General features: G+C 43.0%; 1 long non-coding RNA gene across 1 annotated transcript; it reads left to right on the forward strand.

Moving 5' to 3' along the window:
- The first annotated feature begins 2,299 nt into the window (after window positions 1-2,299).
- On the forward strand, window positions 2,300-7,971 carry LOC105554797. The gene is made up of 3 exons (XR_001008384.1): window positions 2,300-2,369; window positions 5,432-5,535; window positions 7,216-7,971. It is a non-coding gene; the product is annotated as an uncharacterized LOC105554797 (long non-coding RNA).
- The last annotated feature ends 1,092 nt before the right edge of the window (window positions 7,972-9,063 follow it).

The raw sequence follows: 9,063 nt of genomic DNA on the forward strand, positions 1-9,063 counted from the left end.
AAGGAAGGAAGGAAGGAAGGAAGGAAGGAAGGAAGGAAAGAAGGAAGGAAGGAAGGAAGGAAAGGGAAAGGGAAAGGGAAGGAAAGGAAAAGAAAAGAAAAATGATGTCAATTTTCTTCAAATTGATCTACAGAGTCAACTGAACTCTAGTTAATATCTCAAGAGAGTTTTCAATGAACTTGGCAAGCAGCTAATTCTAAAATGTATATGGAAGGATGGAGTCCCAAGAGTAACCAAATCGTCATGTATGAAAACATAATATAAAGTCACAGTAAGTAATAGAGTGTGGTATAGGTACAGGGACAAACACATTGACAAACGGAATTGAACAAAATCCCCCAAAGCAGATCTGCACATATATAAAAACCTGATTTATGACAGAGATGGCATCACAGACCACAGGAAAAGGATAGATTATCTAACAAGTGGTGCCCACAATTTGTTATTCACATGGGGGGAAGATAGATCTCTATATCATACCATCTCCAAAAGTAAGTTCTGTGTAAATTAAAAGCAAAATATACAAGGCAAAACTTTAAAACTGGCAGAGAAAATTGGAATTCCTTTATGATGTTTGACAGGGAAAGATTTTCTATACAAGGTACAAAATGTACTAGCCGTAAAATAAAAAACTGATATAGTATATTAAAAATAAGAACTTCTTTCAAAATACATCTTCAAGAAAGCAAGAAGGCAAGCCACACAGTGGGAGAAGGTGTCTGGAACGTATGTAACTGACAAATGAATATAAAATCAACTTTTCCTATAGCCGTCTGCCTGCACATCTCATCTCTTTCAGGATCTTTACTCAAATGTCATATTTTTCAGAAAACCTTTCCTGACCACTGTTCAAAAATTACAAAGCTCACCACCACTCCCTGCACTGCCTATTGCCCTTCCTGCCTTTTTCTTTTTATTAGACCGAGTCTTGCTCTGTTGCCCAGGCTGGAGTGCAGTGGCACAATCTCAGCTCACTGCAATCTCCACTTCCTGCGTTCAAGCAATTCTCTTGCCTCAGCCTCCTGAGTGGCTGGGACTACAGGCATATGCCACTACGCCTGGCTAATTCTGGTATTTTTAGTAGAGTTTCACCATATTGGTCAGTCTGGTCTTGAACTCTTGACCTCAAGTGATCTGCCCTCCTCAGCCTCCCAAAGTGTTGGGATCACAGGCATGAGCCACCGTGCCCGGCTCTCACCTTATTTTTAACCTCAACATTTATCATTGACATACATACTATCTATTTAACTAAATGATTTGATTGCCTGCCTCCTGCTGTCCCCAATAGACTATAAACTTTGAAATGAGATCAGGAATTTTGGTGTATTTTGCTCGCTGCATACATAATACACAAGAGTGCCTGGTACATAGGTGCCCAGTAAATATTTGTTGATTAAACAAACTCTTACAAATCAATAATAAAATACCAATAGCCCAGTAGAAAAATGAGCAAAAGATTTAAACAGGCATTTCACAAAATAAAAAACACAACTAGTCAATAAACATATAAAAAGATGCTCAAGTTTATTAATAATCAGGGAAATGCAAATAAAACCAAAACTAGATACCATTTTACACCCACCAGATTGGCAAACATTAAGAATTCTGACAGTTCTAAGTATTGGCAAGGATGAAGAGCAAAGGAAATTCTTAATACACCTGCTATTGGGAGTATAAAATTGAAGAGCCTCTTTGGAAAACAATTTGGGATTATCTTGTAAAGGTAAACATGTGCCTAGCCTATACACCAGTTGATCTGTTCTTAGATGTACAACCTGAAGCAGCGCTACTCAAAGTATGGTCCTGGTGCTGACATGTGAATAATCTGTTAGAAATACAGAAAGTTAGAGTAAGCATGTAAAAAAGTTCATAGCAACTTGATACTGACACACTATATTTATTTGTTTAGACATTTAAAAAATCATAGTGAAATATCCATAATATAAAATTGACCATTTTAACCATTTTAAGCATACAATTTGGTGACATTAAGTACATTCACATTGTCGTGCAACCATCACCACCATGCATCGCTAGAACTTTATCTTTCCAAACTGAAATTACATACTGATTTGGTTTAGCTGTGTCCCCACCCAAATCTCATCTTGAACTGCAGCTCCCGTAATCCCCACATGTTGTGGGAGGGACCCAGTGGAGGTAATTGAATCATGGGGGGCAGTTTCTCCATGCTGTTCTCGTGATAGTGAGTTCTCACGAGATCTGCTGGTTTTATAAAGGGCTTCCCCCACACCTGCCCCCCCACTTCGCTCAGAGCTTCTCTTTGCTGCTGTTGTGTGAAGAAGGATGTGTTTGCTTCTCCTTCCGCCATGATTGTAAGTTTCCTGACGCCTCCCCAACCATGCTCAACTGTGAGTCAATTAATCTTCTTTCCTTTATAAATTACGCCGTCTCGGGTATGTCTTTATCAGCAGCGTAAGAACAGACTGATACACGTACCAACAATTTCCCATTCTCCCAGCCCCTATCAGCAACCATTCTACTTTCTGTCTTTATGATCTTGACTACTCTAAGTACTCATGTAAGTGGAATAATATAGTTTTGTCCCTTTGTGACTCGTTGATTTCACTTGGCCTCATGTCCTCAAGGTTCATTCACGTTGTAGCATGTGTCAGAATTTACTTCCTTTCGAAGGGTGAGTAATATTCTTTTGTATGTTTCTACCACATTTTGTTTATCCATTCATCCATCAGTGGACTTTTGAGTTGCTTCCATATTTTGTCTTTTTTTTTATTTGAGACAGAGTCTCCCTCTGTGGCCCAGGCTGGAGTACAGTGGCGCCATCTGGGCTCACTGCAAGCTCCGCCTCCTGGATAGCTGGGACTACAGGCGCCCGCCACCACGCCCGGATAATTTTTTTTTTTTTTTTTTTTCAGTAGAGACGGGGTTTCACTGTGGTCTTTATCTCCTGACCTTGTGATCCGCCCGCCTCGGACTCCCAAAAGTGCTGGGATTACAGGCGTGAGCCTCTGCGCCTGGCTATATTTTGTCTTTTGTGAAAAACTGCCACACTGTATTCATTGGATTATAATTTATGCCTGTTGAATATAATAATTAAAAATTCGGGTTTATATTTTGTATGTCTTTGAATTCTTAAAATTTCATTTTCCAAGTAGTTAATTTTTGTTGTATTTTTACAAAAGTATCTGTGACAGATTGGAAAAAATTTTAAAACTCACATAGGTAGTTTAAGAAGCACCACCCTAGAGCAAGGGCTTTCAAACTTTTCTATGAACTATAGTAAGAAAATTTCATTAGCCGGGCGTGTTGGCGTGCACCTGTAATCCCAGCAACTCGGGAGGCTGAGGCAAGAGAATTGCTTGCACCCGGGAGGCAGAGGTTTCCGTAGCTGAGGCAAGAGAATTGCTTGCACCCGGGAGGCAGAGGTTTCCGTGAGCTGAGGCAAGAGAATTGCTTGCACCCGGGAGGCAGAGGTTTCGGTGAGCTGAGATCGTGCCATTGCACTCCAGCTCTGGGCAACACAGCAATACTCCATCTCGGAGAAAAAAAAAAAAAGAAAGAAAGAAAAAGAAAATCCCTTCATATCATAACCCAGGATACACAAAACGTACCTGAAAAAGAAGTTTCATGGAGATACTTAGAAAGGAACTGAGTTTATACATGAAAGGAATTCCGTTTCTGCGTTTCCTTCTTTCTTTTTTTGAAGCATTGATTGAATCTGTCAAATTGATTTTATGACCCACTAACGGCCATGAATCCCAATTGGAAAACCAGTGCTGTTGAGAAAATCTTGCACATATGTTTCAGGAGCTATGTACAAGAATGTTCCCAGTAGCATTGCTGATAAAGGCAAACACACACACACACACACACACACACACCCACGCACACACAAACAACCCAAACATTCACTGATAGAAGACTACATAAATTGTGATATATTTACTTAATAGAATATTACAGGGGCCCAATCAATGGTTATTGAATGAATTAATAAACAGCTGTGAAAATGAAGTACAGCTACACCGGGCAATTTGGAAGAATCTTAGAGATACAATGTGAAATGCAAAAAGTAAGTCACAGCCGGCTCTATACTGAAGGAAACCATTTTTATAAATCTAAAAAAGTAAGCCAAACTAAACACGCTATTGTTTAGGGTCACATATGTGTGATAAAACTATCCTAAAAAGCAAGGAAATGATAAACACAAAATCCAGGACAGCAGTTACTTCTGGGAGGTAGGCAGGGGGTGGGATTAGGGAGGAATTCACAGGTAGCCAACAGAATTGGAAATGTTATTAAGTTGGGCAGTTTATAAATGTTCATTTTATTATGTATGCTTTGTACTTAGGTATATGTTGTATATTCTCTTTTCTCTATCAAGCACTTTTTAAAGATAGAAATGTACTTGATGAAATTGGAGGACAGAATTCTACGCACATTGAGCATGCCACCTAACTCTTTCATGGATATATCAAAATGTCAAGAAAATAGCTCCCCCCACACCAAGCTTCTTCCAAGACTGTGAGAAAATAGCTGATAAGCATTTGAGGGTCTGGTTGAGAAGTGTATCAAGACAAGGTTTCACATTTCCCCTTACGGCATAGCTGCCCCAGTCTCCTCCTTAGACCCATACCATCAACTCTACCCCAAACCCCAGCTGCTTCCAACAGCCACAGAATGTTCCCCTGCTTCCCTGATTGCCCATTGCTTCTAGAAATCTGGGTGGGAAACATCACACACCGGGACCTGTTGTGGGGTGGGGGGAGGGAGGAGGGATAGCATCAGGAGATATACCTAATGTAAATGATGAGTTAATGGGTGCAGCACACCAACATGGCACATGTATACATACATATGTAACAAACCTGTATGTTGTGCACATGTACCCTGGAACATAAAGTATAATAAAAAAAAAAAAAAAAAAAAAAAAAAATCTGGATGGGGGACCTGGGGTGACCAGAGTCCCTCAGACTACAAACCCTTTTTTTTTTTTTTTTTTTTGAGACAGAGTTTCACTCTTGTTGCCCAGGCTGGAGTGCAATGGCGTGATCTCAGCTCACTGCAACCTCCGCCTCCCGGGTTCAAGTGATTCTCCTGCCTCGGCCTCCCAAGTAGCTGGGATTATAGGCACCCTCCACCAGGCCTGGCTAATTTTTTGTATTTTTAGTAAAGATGCGGTTTCACCATGTTGGCCAGGCTGATCTTGAACTCCTGACCTCAGGCGATCCACCCGCCTCGTCCTCCCAAAGTGCTGGGATTACAGGTGTGAGCCACGTGCCCGGCCTCTTCTCTGTATTTCTAATCTTCAGCCCAGTGCCTGCACAGGGCAGGGGTTCTATAGTTGTTTTCCATATGAACAAAGGAGGCACTTAAGGAAAGAGTAAGTGACTAATCCCTAACACTAAGATGCTACACTGTTTGTCATTGTGGATGTATGGGATTATTTCAGGCTGTTCTGACTCATAATCAAGCCTGAGACAGAGTGATGGGCTGGCTTCCCAAAAGGTGTTTATGAATCAAAAATGTGAGAGAGAAGGTAAGATGAAGTCACAGGTAAACGTGTGGAAGCAATAGGCTCAAAAATAAAAATTAGACATCTTGGCAATTTTTAAAGTTCAACCAGACTTACCAGTAAGTTGGCGATTATTATCTTTTTATCCCCACAGTTTTTTTTTTTTTTTTTGAGACAGGGTCTCACTCTGTCACCCAAGTTGGAGTGCAGTGGCGTGATCACGGCTCACTGTAACCTCCACCTCCCAGGCTCAACTGATCCTCCCACCTTGGCCTTCCAAGCAGCTGGGACCACAGCTGGGCACAGGGCCCCATGCCAAGCTCATTTTTTTATTTTTAAATTTTTGTAGAGATGGGATCTCACTATGTTGCCTAGGCTGGTCTCGAACTTCTGGGCCCGAGCAATCCTCCCACCTGGCCCTTCCAAATTGCTGAGATTACAGTTGTGAGCCACTGTGCTTGGCTCCCACTTTGATTTTTATCATAGTGCATCACAGGGTATCCTGAGCAGAGCATGGTGGTTAGTGGTGTGAGATATGGAGACAGGGTCTGGGTTTGAATCCTGGTTCTTCCGCTTACTAGATGTTATGGAATGAATGTGTGCATCCCTCCAAAATTCCTATGCTGAAATCCTAACCCTCAATGTGATGGTGTTAAGAGGTGGAGCCTGTGGGCGATAATTAGGTCAGGAGGGTAGAGCCCTGGTGATTGGATTGGTGACCTTATGAAAGCAACACAGAGAGCTCCCTTGCTGAATATCCACCACTCAAGGATACAAGAAGAAGTGGGCAGTCTGAAGCCCAAAAGAGGCCCCCACAAGCCCCTGCCCATGCCGACAGCCTGATCTCAGACTTCCAGCCCACAGAACTCGGAGAAATTAATGTCTGTTTATACGCCATCCACCTTACGGTATTTTGTTACAACAGTTTAAGTTGACCAAAATACTGGGTAACCTTGGGCAAATTACTTAACCTCTCTGAACCTCAGTTTTCCCATAACACCTACCTAACAAGAATTGCAGTGACAATAAATGATTGAGTTGATCTTCACATAGAGAACGGTGCCTGGCACACAGCATTACCACATCGGTGTTTTTAAATAAAATCCTTACCTCGATTGACAAATACTCACCTGTGTACCCGTGTGCCCTCCTGTGTTCATGTATTAGTTGTCACGTGGTTGCTTACACTTCCACTGGGGGAAAGCAATTTCTGCTGCCTTTTCCATAGTAAACCCTTGAATGCTTTCATCTCAATGAAGCTTTGCTATAGGGTCCTTTGTGGGGCATGCTTGAAGTCCTGTTGTCCATGTTGGTGTCTCCTAAGATGATTGCCTTTAACATGCTTGGATTCCTGACATTCTTCCCTCAGCATGCCTAACCCAGCATTCTCTCTTTGCTATTCTCATTGTCTCTGCTTCCTCCCCCATCACAGACTGTTGCTGCAGCCTCCTAACAGACTTCCCTGCCTCCAGTCTCTGCCACCAGTTGTTCATCCACAGTCCCGGGACACATTAAACTCTTCCTCCAGCAACGCTGTGAACATCATTCTCACCCACCCCCTGCTCCTCAGAACCCTCCACTCCCCTCATCACTGTGCAGAAAGTAGTGTTCAAATTCCTTAGCTTGACTATTCAGACCCCCATAGTTGGCCTTAGCCTCACAATCTCACTTTACCTCCCTTGACTTGTCTTTCAAAACTTTTTTTTTTTTTTTTTTTGCAGTCTAGTCATTGCCTCAACACCAGTCATGCCTACTCCCACCCAGACAACATCATCTCCTCTCCAAGCCCAAAATGCTTCCCGCCATGCCTTTGAGGCTGAGGTCTGGGAAGAAGACTCTAAGAAGAGAGAAAAGGGCACCAGTATGGAGACCCTAGAATATAAAAAAGCAGACTTAGCCTGTCTAACCTGTTCCTTGACTTGGCCATGATCCCAGGAATGGAGGAAGAATCTTCCTTTTCCTCCTCCTCCTAGAGAGGCATCAGAGCATGGGCCCTGGCTCTGTTACTCTGGCTGGGGAAGTTACTTACCTACTCCGTGTCTCAGTTTTACTTATCTCTAAAAGGGGTAGAGTAACAGTACTCGCTGGAGTGGAGCGTGGTTATGCCTCCCAGACTCTCCTTCAGTACCAGGTTACTTATTCACCCAGCTGCAAGGAGTGTTAGCTATGGACTGCTCACAATGGAGTCTTTCCTAGGAATTGCCCTCAACCGAAGGAAGCTGCATTGCCCAAGATGAGATGCCCTCACTGGGTCGTCCTGCATCCAATCACAAGTTAGTGGGGCGTACGAAGGCCAGGTCTCCTCATCTTGATTAGACAACTCCAAAGGACCATCCCAGTTTTTGATCTCCCTGTAGAATCTCCTGAAGCCTCTGTTGTGACTGCATGAGAGCCCGACTTCTCTCTCTACCCAATCCAGGCTTCTTTCCTTCTCACAGGTGTTGTTCCCAAAACTCAATAAACTGCCTACATGCAAATCTCTGCTTCCGAGTCTGTTTCCCAGGAAACCTGACCTACAACAGCAGTTATTTGGCCTAAGACAGCAGTCTCAAAAATGGGATTTGGGAGCTGTGCTGCTCACTGGCTGACTGCGTCTGAGGACCCCATTACGAACAGTAGGTGGAACAGTGGGAGCCCCCAGCATGCGGTTAGGGTGCAATTGCTAACACTTTCACTGGTGATGAGCTGGCACGGGACACAGGTAGATGTTAATGTACTAGGGGCTGCAGCACATCAAGCACTTGAGAGGTTCTGGATAAATAGCATTTGTAAAGACTGTAAAATGAGATGGCTGTTGCTAGGGGTGGTTGGTGCATAGTTTAATTGGAGAAAGACAATGAAAGGCCCAGAATGATTGATTAGTGATATAAGGCAAAGTGTAAGCACTTGAGGATATCTTTGGTAGTATATAAAGAGACTGATCTCCTGTACTGGACGGCAGAGAAAACTAAGGATCAGGCCCAGAACTTAAATTATAAAAGCGATGAGACTCCAAAGAAGATTGAATTCTCAATTGCAGCAGATCTGCTATGCCAAGGTCAGGGACCTGATCGGAAAGAATGGGACCCTGAGACCCTCATGAAGATGCAGGCAAGGTATCGGTTGAAAGCATCTGCTTCTAAGCTCATGCTCATGGCTGTTGCAGGCCTTAAATCTGCTTCCAAGCTCCTTCCTGCAGTTGCTGATAGACCTTGGTAAGTCACCGTGTGTTCTGAGTGTCCTTACAATATAGCAGGTAGTGATGAGAGACAGAGAGAGAGAGAGAGAGGGAAACAGAGAGAGACCCGAGATGGAAGCCGTAGTCTTTTTGTACCCTAATCTTGGAAGTGCCATTCCATCACATCTGCCATTTTCTATTCAATAAAAAGGAGCCACCAAGTCCAGTCCACACTCAAAGGGAGAAGAATATCCAGGAAGTGAATGTCAGGAAGCAGTTATCATTGTGGATCATCTTAGAGGCTGCCTACCACAACCTCATAGACCTTTCCAGGTTCTGGAAAGGGCATGTGGCACACTTGAGAATATTATTCCAACCCATTTACTTAATGACAAGGAAAGTTGTCACTAAG

This window comes from Mandrillus leucophaeus, unplaced genomic scaffold, assembly GCF_000951045.1.
Source record: "Mandrillus leucophaeus isolate KB7577 unplaced genomic scaffold, Mleu.le_1.0 Scaffold66, whole genome shotgun sequence".
Lineage (NCBI taxonomy): Eukaryota > Metazoa > Chordata > Mammalia > Primates > Cercopithecidae > Mandrillus > Mandrillus leucophaeus.